Source organism: Schistocerca gregaria, chromosome 2 (assembly GCF_023897955.1).
Source record: "Schistocerca gregaria isolate iqSchGreg1 chromosome 2, iqSchGreg1.2, whole genome shotgun sequence".
In the NCBI taxonomy this organism is placed as follows: domain Eukaryota; kingdom Metazoa; phylum Arthropoda; class Insecta; order Orthoptera; family Acrididae; genus Schistocerca; species Schistocerca gregaria.
Window position 1 is genome coordinate 716,339,456 of NC_064921.1, and position 15,297 is coordinate 716,354,752.

Below are 15,297 nucleotides of genomic sequence, written 5' to 3' on the forward strand. Positions count from 1 at the left end.
GGCTCCTTGCCGCTAACGAAGTGATTGCTTTTGGTGACATCATATGCAATAGCGACTGCGCGAATTGACGGTAGCTCGTACGGAAAGCAAGAGTAGCTGATGCTACCGAGGACTCGGCCGCGAGCTTGTCCGACGACTTCTTGGGCTCTTATTCGTGGTGGCATTCAGACAGGCAAGGGTGCTGTCGATTGTTGCGTACGAATGCGAAATACCTGCATTGTGCGTTTCCGCAAAGTGATTTTTACGCCAAAGTTGTGATCGTCCTGCAAGTTGTGTCACATGTGGATCTCAGAGCTTAGCAGTTTCCGTGGTGTAGCGGTTATCACGTCTGCCTAACAGGCAGAAGGTCTCCGTTTCGATTCCGGGCGTAATCACTTTTTCGTCGCACTCAACAAGACACTTGCTACAATCTCTACTGTGAACATTTAAATCAATTTCAAACGTCCAACCACCAGGCTGCAGAAGGCTCAAATGATACATGAAATTCTTTCAGAACCGGCTACTAGGTTTTTGTGCTTACCTGGAGGGCAGGAAATGCGCGGAACAGCCGCCGGCATGCCGGTAGTCGCCACACGTTTGCACAAAACGCAAGGGCTCGTCCGGGATTTGAACCCGGGACCTCCTGCACCCGAAGCAGGAATCATACCCCTAGACCAACGAGCCTTCTCGATGCACATGACTATCGCCTCCGTTCTTGCTATCACCGTGCAGAGCTGCTGCTCACCCAGCGTTCTCCCTGGCTGTTGCGGTTTGATTGTTTTTATCGTTGTCTTTTACTATAGCAACTTCTAGAATCGGACGGAGCTCGTAGCCGATGCCCTTGCTTACGCAGGAAAAATCTGTTGGAGCTACGGTTTTCCAGGTAGTACAACGGCAAAACCGTCGTTTCCGTGGTGTAGCGGTTATCACGTCTGCTTTACACGCAGAAGGTCCCCGGTTCGATCCCGGGCGGAAGCACGACTTTTTTTAAACCCGTTTTAGGATTCCATTTCCGAGATAACGTCACGTCTGCGTGTGCGGGATAATAAATGTCGTGTGCTACCTCATTTTACTGTCAAATGCTCTTGCTCCCATAGTGCACCGGTATTCAGTAACTCAGAACGCTCGTAGCTCCATTCTGGCCTGCAAAATTTAGTATCCATTTCTTCAAGACTACTTCAAGTTCGCTTCATACTGGCTTTCCTGATCTCTTTGCACTCGCCTTGTCACAACTCTGTTGAAGTGTGAACATAACTAATAGTGAGAAACTCGTAACTACGCTCAGTCTTGTATCCCACTCTTTGGTTGACGTTGTCGCTAATCAGATGAAGGTAGACTGCTCCACGATTGAGCTTCGTCTCCACTCACGGTGCACACGTTCTGCAAAGACAACCTTTGTTTTCCGTTGCATGCAAGATTACTGTCGGCTCTTCTACAGAAATCGACCTATGTAATTTACTGGTATCAGATTCTTGCCATATCAAACGGTCCCTTCATGACCGTAGGGCCACACACAGCGTGCTGCGGCACGCATCTGTTCTTCATTGCAGAGCTACAAACGTGGGTGTGCTCCACCTACTCTTCAGCACGGTCAAAACGATAGGGCTCGTCCGGGATTTGAACCCGGGACCTCCTGCACCCAAAGCAGGAATCATACCCCTAGACCAACGAGCCACCTGCCGGTGGCAGTGAAGGTAATCCCAAGCAGTCCAGCTCCGAGGAACACAAACTTTCATGTAAATCAGAAAGAAAAGCGCTTTCTGAAGGCAGCGCCCACCACTGATGGAAAGAATATTAAAGGCAATGAATGTAGAGTGAATAATTTCATCGCACTCTGCAGATGAACAGACGGTGGTGTTTCACTTTCGTCATGTGCTTTCTTAGCGTCAAGGGAAGGCAAATGCACTAAACAAAAAAACACCGGGAAGCCGAAACACCAACTCATAACGAAAAGATAGCGGAATATACTGCAAGCAAAACTTCCAAACACGACTCCTGAAGGCGTCGGTGCCTTAAGAATTATTCCGTGCAGCAATGATCATCTACGAAGAGCCAACTGTATGTGTCGCTCCACCACGCAACTTTTTTTGATATCGTTTTACCTAAATTTCCATTACCTGTTCGTTACAAGAATACCGTGTGGCTTTCAACTGGTCTGCTTCGTCCAGCAGCGATAGTAGTAACTAAACCGACCACAGTATCATTAAAAGTAGGTCAGACACAAAAGTCGGAGTTGCTCTGTAGCTCATGTTATTCTGCTTTCAAATGCAATTGTATGGCTGGGAGTAGGGGCGTACTCCTGTAATGCAGGCGTCCGGGAGGCCGTTGCTGTGGGAGACATCTGGGAACAACTACAGACACGGCCGTTTCATTAGCTCAGGAACGACCGCGATGCTCTTATCGAGCTCTGCAGATTGACCGGACTGCAGTGCGGAATTTTCGGCTAGTGGTGGCTCGGGGTTAAGAGAAGTCGGGAGCTGTGAGCAAAACTACATCGGGAAACCGAAACAGACGACTCATAACGAAAAGATTGCGGAATGTACTGCAAAAGCAAACGTTGGAGAAGACGAACTCTGAAGCCGTCGGTGCTTTAACAATCATTCCGTGCAGCAACGATAATCTGGGAAGAGCGAAGGGTGGGTTCCGCTCGACCACACAACAAATTTTATATAATGTTCTACTTGTTCTAAATTTGCGTTTCCAGATCATCAGTAAAATACTGTGTGATTTACACCTGGCTTGCTTCTTCCAAAAGCGATATTAAGAAATACATCGACTGCAACGTCATTAGGGGTCGCGGGTCCGGACGCCGGCGCGCCAGAGGCGGCCTGTCGGGGCTGCTGGTGCCTCCATGTAGAGCTACCGCTGGGCCCGGGCTCCTTGCCGCTAACGAAGTGATTGCTTTTGGTGACATCATATGCAATAGCGACTGCGCGAATTGACGGTAGCTCGTACGGAAAGCAAGAGTAGCTGATGCTACCGAGGACTCGGCCGCGAGCTTGTCCGACGACTTCTTGGGCTCTTATTCGTGGTGGCATTCAGACAGGCAAGGGTGCTGTCGATTGTTGCGTACGAATGCGAAATACCTGCATTGTGCGTTTCCGCAAAGTGATTTTTACGCCAAAGTTGTGATCGTCCTGCAAGTTGTGTCACATGTGGATCTCAGAGCTTAGCAGTTTCCGTGGTGTAGCGGTTATCACGTCTGCCTAACAGGCAGAAGGTCTCCGTTTCGATTCCGGGCGTAATCACTTTTTCGTCGCACTCAACAAGACACTTGCTACAATCTCTACTGTGAACATTTAAATCAATTTCAAACGTCCAACCACCAGGCTGCAGAAGGCTCAAATGATACATGAAATTCTTTCAGAACCGGCTACTAGGTTTTTGTGCTTACCTGGAGGGCAGGAAATGCGCGGAACAGCCGCCGGCATGCCGGTAGTCGCCACACGTTTGCACAAAACGCAAGGGCTCGTCCGGGATTTGAACCCGGGACCTCCTGCACCCGAAGCAGGAATCATACCCCTAGACCAACGAGCCTTCTCGATGCACATGACTATCGCCTCCGTTCTTGCTATCACCGTGCAGAGCTGCTGCTCACCCAGCGTTCTCCCTGGCTGTTGCGGTTTGATTGTTTTTATCGTTGTCTTTTACTATAGCAACTTCTAGAATCGGACGGAGCTCGTAGCCGATGCCCTTGCTTACGCAGGAAAAATCTGTTGGAGCTACGGTTTTCCAGGTAGTACAACGGCAAAACCGTCGTTTCCGTGGTGTAGCGGTTATCACGTCTGCTTTACACGCAGAAGGTCCCCGGTTCGATCCCGGGCGGAAGCACGACTTTTTTTAAACCCGTTTTAGGATTCCATTTCCGAGATAACGTCACGTCTGCGTGTGCGGGATAATAAATGTCGTGTGCTACCTCATTTTACTGTCAAATGCTCTTGCTCCCATAGTGCACCGGTATTCAGTAACTCAGAACGCTCGTAGCTCCATTCTGGCCTGCAAAATTTAGTATCCATTTCTTCAAGACTACTTCAAGTTCGCTTCATACTGGCTTTCCTGATCTCTTTGCACTCGCCTTGTCACAACTCTGTTGAAGTGTGAACATAACTAATAGTGAGAAACTCGTAACTACGCTCAGTCTTGTATCCCACTCTTTGGTTGACGTTGTCGCTAATCAGATGAAGGTAGACTGCTCCACGATTGAGCTTCGTCTCCACTCACGGTGCACACGTTCTGCAAAGACAACCTTTGTTTTCCGTTGCATGCAAGATTACTGTCGGCTCTTCTACAGAAATCGACCTATGTAATTTACTGGTATCAGATTCTTGCCATATCAAACGGTCCCTTCATGACCGTAGGGCCACACACAGCGTGCTGCGGCACGCATCTGTTCTTCATTGCAGAGCTACAAACGTGGGTGAGCTCCACCTACTCTTCAGCACGGTCAAAACGATAGGGCTCGTCCGGGATTTGAACCCAGGACCTCCTGCACCCAAAGCAGGAATCATACCCCTAGACCAACGAGCCACCTGCCGGTGGCAGTGAAGGTAATCCCAAGCAGTCCAGCTCCGAGGAACACAAACTTTCATGTAAATCAGAAAGAAAAGCGCTTTCTGAAGGCAGCGCCCACCACTGATGGAAAGAATATTAAAGGCAATGAATGTAGAGTGAATAATTTCATCGCACTCTGCAGATGAACAGACGGTGGTGTTTCACTTTCGTCATGTGCTTTCTTAGCGTCAAGGGAAGGCAAATGCACTAAACAAAAAAACACCGGGAAGCCGAAACACCAACTCATAACGAAAAGATAGCGGAATATACTGCAAGCAAAACTTCCAAACACGACTCCTGAAGGCGTCGGTGCCTTAAGAATTATTCCGTGCAGCAATGATCATCTACGAAGAGCCAACTGTATGTGTCGCTCCACCACGCAACTTTTTTTGATATCGTTTTACCTAAATTTCCATTACCTGTTCGTTACAAGAATACCGTGTGGCTTTCAACTGGTCTGCTTCGTCCAGCAGCGATAGTAGTAACTAAACCGACCACAGTATCATTAAAAGTAGGTCAGACACAAAAGTCGGAGTTGCTCTGTAGCTCATGTTATTCTGCTTTCAAATGCAATTGTATGGCTGGGAGTAGGGGCGTACTCCTGTAATGCAGGCGTCCGGGAGGCCGTTGCTGTGGGAGACATCTGGGAACAACTACAGACACGGCCGTTTCATTAGCTCAGGAACGACCGCGATGCTCTTATCGAGCTCTGCAGATTGACCGGACTGCAGTGCGGAATTTTCGGCTAGTGGTGGCTCGGGGTTAAGAGAAGTCGGGAGCTGTGAGCAAAACTACATCGGGAAACCGAAACAGACGACTCATAACGAAAAGATTGCGGAATGTACTGCAAAAGCAAACGTTGGAGAAGACGAACTCTGAAGCCGTCGGTGCTTTAACAATCATTCCGTGCAGCAACGATAATCTGGGAAGAGCGAAGGGTGGGTTCCGCTCGACCACACAACAAATTTTATATAATGTTCTACTTGTTCTAAATTTGCGTTTCCAGATCATCAGTAAAATACTGTGTGATTTACACCTGGCTTGCTTCTTCCAAAAGCGATATTAAGAAATACATCGACTGCAACGTCATTAGGGGTCGCGGGTCCGGACGCCGGCGCGCCAGCGGCGGCCTGTCGGGGCTGCTGGTGCCTCCATGTAGAGCTACCGCTGGGCCCGGGCTCCTTGCCGCTAACGAAGTGATTGCTTTTGGTGACATCATATGCAATAGCGACTGCGCGTATTGACGGTAGCTCGTACGGAAAGCAAGAGTAGCTGATGCTACCGAGGACTCGGCCGCGAGCTTGTCCGACGACTTCTTGGGCTCTTATTCGTGGTGGCATTCAGACAGGCAAGGGTGCTGTCGATTGTTGCGTACGAATGCGAAATACCTGCATTGTGCGTTTCCGCAAAGTGATTTTTACGCCAAAGTTGTGATCGTCCTGCAAGTTGTGTCACATGTGGATCTCAGAGCTTAGCAGTTTCCGTGGTGTAGCGGTTATCACGTCTGCCTAACAGGCAGAAGGTCTCCGTTTCGATTCCGGGCGTAATCACTTTTTCGTCGCACTCAACAAGACACTTGCTACAATCTCTACTGTGAACATTTAAATCAATTTCAAACGTCCAACCACCAGGCTGCAGAAGGCTCAAATGATACATGAAATTCTTTCAGAACCGGCTACTAGGTTTTTGTGCTTACCTGGAGGGCAGGAAATGCGCGGAACAGCCGCCGGCATGCCGGTAGTCGCCACACGTTTGCACAAAACGCAAGGGCTCGTCCGGGATTTGAACCCGGGACCTCCTGCACCCGAAGCAGGAATCATACCCCTAGACCAACGAGCCTTCTCGATGCACATGACTATCGCCTCCGTTCTTGCTATCACCGTGCAGAGCTGCTGCTCACCCAGCGTTCTCCCTGGCTGTTGCGGTTTGATTGTTTTTATCGTTGTCTTTTACTATAGCAACTTCTAGAATCGGACGGAGCTCGTAGCCGATGCCCTTGCTTACGCAGGAAAAATCTGTTGGAGCTACGGTTTTCCAGGTAGTACAACGGCAAAACCGTCGTTTCCGTGGTGTAGCGGTTATCACGTCTGCTTTACACGCAGAAGGTCCCCGGTTCGATCCCGGGCGGAAGCACGACTTTTTTTAAACCCGTTTTAGGATTCCATTTCCGAGATAACGTCACGTCTGCGTGTGCGGGATAATAAATGTCGTGTGCTACCTCATTTTACTGTCAAATGCTCTTGCTCCCATAGTGCACCGGTATTCAGTAACTCAGAACGCTCGTAGCTCCATTCTGGCCTGCAAAATTTAGTATCCATTTCTTCAAGACTACTTCAAGTTCGCTTCATACTGGCTTTCCTGATCTCTTTGCACTCGCCTTGTCACAACTCTGTTGAAGTGTGAACATAACTAATAGTGAGAAACTCGTAACTACGCTCAGTCTTGTATCCCACTCTTTGGTTGACGTTGTCGCTAATCAGATGAAGGTAGACTGCTCCACGATTGAGCTTCGTCTCCACTCACGGTGCACACGTTCTGCAAAGACAACCTTTGTTTTCCGTTGCATGCAAGATTACTGTCGGCTCTTCTACAGAAATCGACCTATGTAATTTACTGGTATCAGATTCTTGCCATATCAAACGGTCCCTTCATGACCGTAGGGCCACACACAGCGTGCTGCGGCACGCATCTGTTCTTCATTGCAGAGCTACAAACGTGGGTGAGCTCCACCTACTCTTCAGCACGGTCAAAACGATAGGGCTCGTCCGGGATTTGAACCCAGGACCTCCTGCACCCAAAGCAGGAATCATACCCCTAGACCAACGAGCCACCTGCCGGTGGCAATGAAGGTAATCCCAAGCAGTCCAGTTCCGAGGAACACAAACTTTCATGTAAATCAGAAAGAAAAGCGCTTTCTGAAGGCAGCGCCCACCACTGATGGAAAGAATATTAAAGGCAATGAATGTAGAGTGAATAATTTCATCGCACTCTGCAGATGAACAGACGGTGGTGTTTCACTTTCGTCATGTGCTTTCTTAGCGTCAAGGGAAGGCAAATGCACTAAACAAAAAAACACCGGGAAGCCGAAACACCAACTCATAACGAAAAGATAGCGGAATATACTGCAAGCAAAACTTCCAAACACGACTCCTGAAGGCGTCGGTGCCTTAAGAATTATTCCGTGCAGCAATGATCATCTACGAAGAGCCAACTGTATGTGTCGCTCCACCACGCAACTTTTTTTGATATCGTTTTACCTAAATTTCCATTACCTGTTCGTTACAAGAATACCGTGTGGCTTTCAACTGGTCTGCTTCGTCCAGCAGCGATAGTAGTAACTAAACCGACCACAGTATCATTAAAAGTAGGTCAGACACAAAAGTCGGAGTTGCTCTGTAGCTCATGTTATTCTGCTTTCAAATGCAATTGTATGGCTGGGAGTAGGGGCGTACTCCTGTAATGCAGGCGTCCGGGAGGCCGTTGCTGTGGGAGACATCTGGGAACAACTACAGACACGGCCGTTTCATTAGCTCAGGAACGACCGCGATGCTCTTATCGAGCTCTGCAGATTGACCGGACTGCAGTGCGGAATTTTCGGCTAGTGGTGGCTCGGGGTTAAGAGAAGTCGGGAGCTGTGAGCAAAACTACATCGGGAAACCGAAACAGACGACTCATAACGAAAAGATTGCGGAATGTACTGCAAAAGCAAACGTTGGAGAAGACGAACTCTGAAGCCGTCGGTGCTTTAACAATCATTCCGTGCAGCAACGATAATCTGGGAAGAGCGAAGGGTGGGTTCCGCTCGACCACACAACAAATTTTATATAATGTTCTACTTGTTCTAAATTTGCGTTTCCAGATCATCAGTAAAATACTGTGTGATTTACACCTGGCTTGCTTCTTCCAAAAGCGATATTAAGAAATACATCGACTGCAACGTCATTAGGGGTCGCGGGTCCGGACGCCGGCGCGCCAGAGGCGGCCTGTCGGGGCTGCTGGTGCCTCCATGTAGAGCTACCGCTGGGCCCGGGCTCCTTGCCGCTAACGAAGTGATTGCTTTTGGTGACATCATATGCAATAGCGACTGCGCGAATTGACGGTAGCTCGTACGGAAAGCAAGAGTAGCTGATGCTACCGAGGACTCGGCCGCGAGCTTGTCCGACGACTTCTTGGGCTCTTATTCGTGGTGGCATTCAGACAGGCAAGGGTGCTGTCGATTGTTGCGTACGAATGCGAAATACCTGCATTGTGCGTTTCCGCAAAGTGATTTTTACGCCAAAGTTGTGATCGTCCTGCAAGTTGTGTCACATGTGGATCTCAGAGCTTAGCAGTTTCCGTGGTGTAGCGGTTATCACGTCTGCCTAACAGGCAGAAGGTCTCCGTTTCGATTCCGGGCGTAATCACTTTTTCGTCGCACTCAACAAGACACTTGCTACAATCTCTACTGTGAACATTTAAATCAATTTCAAACGTCCAACCACCAGGCTGCAGAAGGCTCAAATGATACATGAAACTCTTTCAGAACCGGCTACTAGGTTTTTGTGCTTACCTGGAGGGCAGGAAATGCGCGGAACAGCCGCCGGCATGCCGGTAGTCGCCACACGTTTGCACAAAACGCAAGGGCTCGTCCGGGATTTGAACCCGGGACCTCCTGCACCCGAAGCAGGAATCATACCCCTAGACCAACGAGCCTTCTCGATGCACATGACTATCGCCTCCGTTCTTGCTATCACCGTGCAGAGCTGCTGCTCACCCAGCGTTCTCCCTGGCTGTTGCGGTTTGATTGTTTTTATCGTTGTCTTTTACTATAGCAACTTCTAGAATCGGACGGAGCTCGTAGCCGATGCCCTTGCTTACGCAGGAAAAATCTGTTGGAGCTACGGTTTTCCAGGTAGTACAACGGCAAAACCGTCGTTTCCGTGGTGTAGCGGTTATCACGTCTGCTTTACACGCAGAAGGTCCCCGGTTCGATCCCGGGCGGAAGCACGACTTTTTTTAAACCCGTTTTAGGATTCCATTTCCGAGATAACGTCACGTCTGCGTGTGCGGGATAATAAATGTCGTGTGCTACCTCATTTTACTGTCAAATGCTCTTGCTCCCATAGTGCACCGGTATTCAGTAACTCAGAACGCTCGTAGCTCCATTCTGGCCTGCAAAATTTAGTATCCATTTCTTCAAGACTACTTCAAGTTCGCTTCATACTGGCTTTCCTGATCTCTTTGCACTCGCCTTGTCACAACTCTGTTGAAGTGTGAACATAACTAATAGTGAGAAACTCGTAACTACGCTCAGTCTTGTATCCCACTCTTTGGTTGACGTTGTCGCTAATCAGATGAAGGTAGACTGCTCCACGATTGAGCTTCGTCTCCACTCACGGTGCACACGTTCTGCAAAGACAACCTTTGTTTTCCGTTGCATGCAAGATTACTGTCGGCTCTTCTACAGAAATCGACCTATGTAATTTACTGGTATCAGATTCTTGCCATATCAAACGGTCCCTTCATGACCGTAGGGCCACACACAGCGTGCTGCGGCACGCATCTGTTCTTCATTGCAGAGCTACAAACGTGGGTGAGCTCCACCTACTCTTCAGCACGGTCAAAACGATAGGGCTCGTCCGGGATTTGAACCCAGGACCTCCTGCACCCAAAGCAGGAATCATACCCCTAGACCAACGAGCCACCTGCCGGTGGCAGTGAAGGTAATCCCAAGCAGTCCAGTTCCGAGGAACACAAACTTTCATGTAAATCAGAAAGAAAAGCGCTTTCTGAAGGCAGCGCCCACCACTGATGGAAAGAATATTAAAGGCAATGAATGTAGAGTGAATAATTTCATCGCACTCTGCAGATGAACAGACGGTGGTGTTTCACTTTCGTCATGTGCTTTCTTAGCGTCAAGGGAAGGCAAATGCACTAAACAAAAAAACACCGGGAAGCCGAAACACCAACTCATAACGAAAAGATAGCGGAATATACTGCAAGCAAAACTTCCAAACACGACTCCTGAAGGCGTCGGTGCCTTAAGAATTATTCCGTGCAGCAATGATCATCTACGAAGAGCCAACTGTATGTGTCGCTCCACCACGCAACTTTTTTTGATATCGTTTTACCTAAATTTCCATTACCTGTTCGTTACAAGAATACCGTGTGGCTTTCAACTGGTCTGCTTCGTCCAGCAGCGATAGTAGTAACTAAACCGACCACAGTATCATTAAAAGTAGGTCAGACACAAAAGTCGGAGTTGCTCTGTAGCTCATGTTATTCTGCTTTCAAATGCAATTGTATGGCTGGGAGTAGGGGCGTACTCCTGTAATGCAGGCGTCCGGGAGGCCGTTGCTGTGGGAGACATCTGGGAACAACTACAGACACGGCCGTTTCATTAGCTCAGGAACGACCGCGATGCTCTTATCGAGCTCTGCAGATTGACCGGACTGCAGTGCGGAATTTTCGGCTAGTGGTGGCTCGGGGTTAAGAGAAGTCGGGAGCTGTGAGCAAAACTACATCGGGAAACCGAAACAGACGACTCATAACGAAAAGATTGCGGAATGTACTGCAAAAGCAAACGTTGGAGAAGACGAACTCTGAAGCCGTCGGTGCTTTAACAATCATTCCGTGCAGCAACGATAATCTGGGAAGAGCGAAGGGTGGGTTCCGCTCGACCACACAACAAATTTTATATAATGTTCTACTTGTTCTAAATTTGCGTTTCCAGATCATCAGTAAAATACTGTGTGATTTACACCTGGCTTGCTTCTTCCAAAAGCGATATTAAGAAATACATCGACTGCAACGTCATTAGGGGTCGCGGGTCCGGACGCCGGCGCGCCAGAGGCGGCCTGTCGGGGCTGCTGGTGCCTCCATGTAGAGCTACCGCTGGGCCCGGGCTCCTTGCCGCTAACGAAGTGATTGCTTTTGGTGACATCATATGCAATAGCGACTGCGCGAATTGACGGTAGCTCGTACGGAAAGCAAGAGTAGCTGATGCTACCGAGGACTCGGCCGCGAGCTTGTCCGACGACTTCTTGGGCTCTTATTCGTGGTGGCATTCAGACAGGCAAGGGTGCTGTCGATTGTTGCGTACGAATGCGAAATACCTGCATTGTGCGTTTCCGCAAAGTGATTTTTACGCCAAAGTTGTGATCGTCCTGCAAGTTGTGTCACATGTGGATCTCAGAGCTTAGCAGTTTCCGTGGTGTAGCGGTTATCACGTCTGCCTAACAGGCAGAAGGTCTCCGTTTCGATTCCGGGCGTAATCACTTTTTCGTCGCACTCAACAAGACACTTGCTACAATCTCTACTGTGAACATTTAAATCAATTTCAAACGTCCAACCACCAGGCTGCAGAAGGCTCAAATGATACATGAAACTCTTTCAGAACCGGCTACTAGGTTTTTGTGCTTACCTGGAGGGCAGGAAATGCGCGGAACAGCCGCCGGCATGCCGGTAGTCGCCACACGTTTGCACAAAACGCAAGGGCTCGTCCGGGATTTGAACCCGGGACCTCCTGCACCCGAAGCAGGAATCATACCCCTAGACCAACGAGCCTTCTCGATGCACATGACTATCGCCTCCGTTCTTGCTATCACCGTGCAGAGCTGCTGCTCACCCAGCGTTCTCCCTGGCTGTTGCGGTTTGATTGTTTTTATCGTTGTCTTTTACTATAGCAACTTCTAGAATCGGACGGAGCTCGTAGCCGATGCCCTTGCTTACGCAGGAAAAATCTGTTGGAGCTACGGTTTTCCAGGTAGTACAACGGCAAAACCGTCGTTTCCGTGGTGTAGCGGTTATCACGTCTGCTTTACACGCAGAAGGTCCCCGGTTCGATCCCGGGCGGAAGCACGACTTTTTTTAAACCCGTTTTAGGATTCCATTTCCGAGATAACGTCACGTCTGCGTGTGCGGGATAATAAATGTCGTGTGCTACCTCATTTTACTGTCAAATGCTCTTGCTCCCATAGTGCACCGGTATTCAGTAACTCAGAACGCTCGTAGCTCCATTCTGGCCTGCAAAATTTAGTATCCATTTCTTCAAGACTACTTCAAGTTCGCTTCATACTGGCTTTCCTGATCTCTTTGCACTCGCCTTGTCACAACTCTGTTGAAGTGTGAACATAACTAATAGTGAGAAACTCGTAACTACGCTCAGTCTTGTATCCCACTCTTTGGTTGACGTTGTCGCTAATCAGATGAAGGTAGACTGCTCCACGATTGAGCTTCGTCTCCACTCACGGTGCACACGTTCTGCAAAGACAACCTTTGTTTTCCGTTGCATGCAAGATTACTGTCGGCTCTTCTACAGAAATCGACCTATGTAATTTACTGGTATCAGATTCTTGCCATATCAAACGGTCCCTTCATGACCGTAGGGCCACACACAGCGTGCTGCGGCACGCATCTGTTCTTCATTGCAGAGCTACAAACGTGGGTGAGCTCCACCTACTCTTCAGCACGGTCAAAACGATAGGGCTCGTCCGGGATTTGAACCCAGGACCTCCTGCACCCAAAGCAGGAATCATACCCCTAGACCAACGAGCCACCTGCCGGTGGCAGTGAAGGTAATCCCAAGCAGTCCAGTTCCGAGGAACACAAACTTTCATGTAAATCAGAAAGAAAAGCGCTTTCTGAAGGCAGCGCCCACCACTGATGGAAAGAATATTAAAGGCAATGAATGTAGAGTGAATAATTTCATCGCACTCTGCAGATGAACAGACGGTGGTGTTTCACTTTCGTCATGTGCTTTCTTAGCGTCAAGGGAAGGCAAATGCACTAAACAAAAAAACACCGGGAAGCCGAAACACCAACTCATAACGAAAAGATAGCGGAATATACTGCAAGCAAAACTTCCAAACACGACTCCTGAAGGCGTCGGTGCCTTAAGAATTATTCCGTGCAGCAATGATCATCTACGAAGAGCCAACTGTATGTGTCGCTCCACCACGCAACTTTTTTTGATATCGTTTTACCTAAATTTCCATTACCTGTTCGTTACAAGAATACCGTGTGGCTTTCAACTGGTCTGCTTCGTCCAGCAGCGATAGTAGTAACTAAACCGACCACAGTATCATTAAAAGTAGGTCAGACACAAAAGTCGGAGTTGCTCTGTAGCTCATGTTATTCTGCTTTCAAATGCAATTGTATGGCTGGGAGTAGGGGCGTACTCCTGTAATGCAGGCGTCCGGGAGGCCGTTGCTGTGGGAGACATCTGGGAACAACTACAGACACGGCCGTTTCATTAGCTCAGGAACGACCGCGATGCTCTTATCGAGCTCTGCAGATTGACCGGACTGCAGTGCGGAATTTTCGGCTAGTGGTGGCTCGGGGTTAAGAGAAGTCGGGAGCTGTGAGCAAAACTACATCGGGAAACCGAAACAGACGACTCATAACGAAAAGATTGCGGAATGTACTGCAAAAGCAAACGTTGGAGAAGACGAACTCTGAAGCCGTCGGTGCTTTAACAATCATTCCGTGCAGCAACGATAATCTGGGAAGAGCGAAGGGTGGGTTCCGCTCGACCACACAACAAATTTTATATAATGTTCTACTTGTTCTAAATTTGCGTTTCCAGATCATCAGTAAAATACTGTGTGATTTACACCTGGCTTGCTTCTTCCAAAAGCGATATTAAGAAATACATCGACTGCAACGTCATTAGGGGTCGCGGGTCCGGACGCCGGCGCGCCAGAGGCGGCCTGTCGGGGCTGCTGGTGCCTCCATGTAGAGCTACCGCTGGGCCCGGGCTCCTTGCCGCTAACGAAGTGATTGCTTTTGGTGACATCATATGCAATAGCGACTGCGCGAATTGACGGTAGCTCGTACGGAAAGCAAGAGTAGCTGATGCTACCGAGGACTCGGCCGCGAGCTTGTCCGACGACTTCTTGGGCTCTTATTCGTGGTGGCATTCAGACAGGCAAGGGTGCTGTCGATTGTTGCGTACGAATGCGAAATACCTGCATTGTGCGTTTCCGCAAAGTGATTTTTACGCCAAAGTTGTGATCGTCCTGCAAGTTGTGTCACATGTGGATCTCAGAGCTTAGCAGTTTCCGTGGTGTAGCGGTTATCACGTCTGCCTAACAGGCAGAAGGTCTCCGTTTCGATTCCGGGCGTAATCACTTTTTCGTCGCACTCAACAAGACACTTGCTACAATCTCTACTGTGAACATTTAAATCAATTTCAAACGTCCAACCACCAGGCTGCAGAAGGCTCAAATGATACATGAAACTCTTTCAGAACCGGCTACTAGGTTTTTGTGCTTACCTGGAGGGCAGGAAATGCGCGGAACAGCCGCCGGCATGCCGGTAGTCGCCACACGTTTGCACAAAACGCAAGGGCTCGTCCGGGATTTGAACCCGGGACCTCCTGCACCCGAAGCAGGAATCATACCCCTAGACCAACGAGCCTTCTCGATGCACATGACTATCGCCTCCGTTCTTGCTATCACCGTGCAGAGCTGCTGCTCACCCAGCGTTCTCCCTGGCTGTTGCGGTTTGATTGTTTTTATCGTTGTCTTTTACTATAGCAACTTCTAGAATCGGACGGAGCTCGTAGCCGATGCCCTTGCTTACGCAGGAAAAATCTGTTGGAGCTACGGTTTTCCAGGTAGTACAACGGCAAAACCGTCGTTTCCGTGGTGTAGCGGTTATCACGTCTGCTTTACACGCAGAAGGTCCCCGGTTCGATCCCGGGCGGAAGCACGACTTTTTTTAAACCCGTTTTAGGATTCCATTTCCGAGATAACGTCACGTCTGCGTGTGCGGGATAATAAATGT

At 49.0% G+C, this 15,297-nt stretch overlaps 17 non-coding genes across 17 annotated transcripts; 6 read left to right on the top strand and 11 right to left on the bottom strand.

The window, feature by feature from the left end:
• Positions 1–591: 591 nt before the first annotated feature.
• Positions 592–663, bottom strand: Trnap-cgg (transfer RNA proline (anticodon CGG)). The gene has a single exon. It is a non-coding gene; the product is annotated as a tRNA-Pro (tRNA).
• A 221-nt stretch (positions 664–884) lies between these two features.
• Trnav-uac (transfer RNA valine (anticodon UAC)) lies at positions 885–957 on the top strand. Its single transcript has one exon. It is a non-coding gene; the product is annotated as a tRNA-Val (tRNA).
• A 624-nt stretch (positions 958–1,581) lies between these two features.
• Positions 1,582–1,653, bottom strand: Trnap-ugg (transfer RNA proline (anticodon UGG)). Its single transcript has one exon. It is a non-coding gene; the product is annotated as a tRNA-Pro (tRNA).
• A 1,791-nt stretch (positions 1,654–3,444) lies between these two features.
• Trnap-cgg (transfer RNA proline (anticodon CGG)) lies at positions 3,445–3,516 on the bottom strand. The gene has a single exon. It is a non-coding gene; the product is annotated as a tRNA-Pro (tRNA).
• A 221-nt stretch (positions 3,517–3,737) lies between these two features.
• On the top strand, positions 3,738–3,810 carry Trnav-uac (transfer RNA valine (anticodon UAC)). Its single transcript has one exon. It is a non-coding gene; the product is annotated as a tRNA-Val (tRNA).
• A 624-nt stretch (positions 3,811–4,434) lies between these two features.
• Positions 4,435–4,506, bottom strand: Trnap-ugg (transfer RNA proline (anticodon UGG)). The gene has a single exon. It is a non-coding gene; the product is annotated as a tRNA-Pro (tRNA).
• A 1,791-nt stretch (positions 4,507–6,297) lies between these two features.
• Trnap-cgg (transfer RNA proline (anticodon CGG)) lies at positions 6,298–6,369 on the bottom strand. Its single transcript has one exon. It is a non-coding gene; the product is annotated as a tRNA-Pro (tRNA).
• Positions 6,370–6,590: 221 nt separating this feature from the next.
• Trnav-uac (transfer RNA valine (anticodon UAC)) lies at positions 6,591–6,663 on the top strand. Its single transcript has one exon. It is a non-coding gene; the product is annotated as a tRNA-Val (tRNA).
• A 624-nt stretch (positions 6,664–7,287) lies between these two features.
• On the bottom strand, positions 7,288–7,359 carry Trnap-ugg (transfer RNA proline (anticodon UGG)). The gene has a single exon. It is a non-coding gene; the product is annotated as a tRNA-Pro (tRNA).
• A 1,791-nt stretch (positions 7,360–9,150) lies between these two features.
• Trnap-cgg (transfer RNA proline (anticodon CGG)) lies at positions 9,151–9,222 on the bottom strand. Its single transcript has one exon. It is a non-coding gene; the product is annotated as a tRNA-Pro (tRNA).
• A 221-nt stretch (positions 9,223–9,443) lies between these two features.
• Trnav-uac (transfer RNA valine (anticodon UAC)) lies at positions 9,444–9,516 on the top strand. Its single transcript has one exon. It is a non-coding gene; the product is annotated as a tRNA-Val (tRNA).
• Positions 9,517–10,140: 624 nt separating this feature from the next.
• On the bottom strand, positions 10,141–10,212 carry Trnap-ugg (transfer RNA proline (anticodon UGG)). The gene has a single exon. It is a non-coding gene; the product is annotated as a tRNA-Pro (tRNA).
• A 1,791-nt stretch (positions 10,213–12,003) lies between these two features.
• Positions 12,004–12,075, bottom strand: Trnap-cgg (transfer RNA proline (anticodon CGG)). The gene has a single exon. It is a non-coding gene; the product is annotated as a tRNA-Pro (tRNA).
• A 221-nt stretch (positions 12,076–12,296) lies between these two features.
• On the top strand, positions 12,297–12,369 carry Trnav-uac (transfer RNA valine (anticodon UAC)). Its single transcript has one exon. It is a non-coding gene; the product is annotated as a tRNA-Val (tRNA).
• Positions 12,370–12,993: 624 nt separating this feature from the next.
• On the bottom strand, positions 12,994–13,065 carry Trnap-ugg (transfer RNA proline (anticodon UGG)). Its single transcript has one exon. It is a non-coding gene; the product is annotated as a tRNA-Pro (tRNA).
• Positions 13,066–14,856: 1,791 nt separating this feature from the next.
• Positions 14,857–14,928, bottom strand: Trnap-cgg (transfer RNA proline (anticodon CGG)). The gene has a single exon. It is a non-coding gene; the product is annotated as a tRNA-Pro (tRNA).
• Positions 14,929–15,149: 221 nt separating this feature from the next.
• Trnav-uac (transfer RNA valine (anticodon UAC)) lies at positions 15,150–15,222 on the top strand. Its single transcript has one exon. It is a non-coding gene; the product is annotated as a tRNA-Val (tRNA).
• The last annotated feature ends 75 nt before the right edge of the window (positions 15,223–15,297 follow it).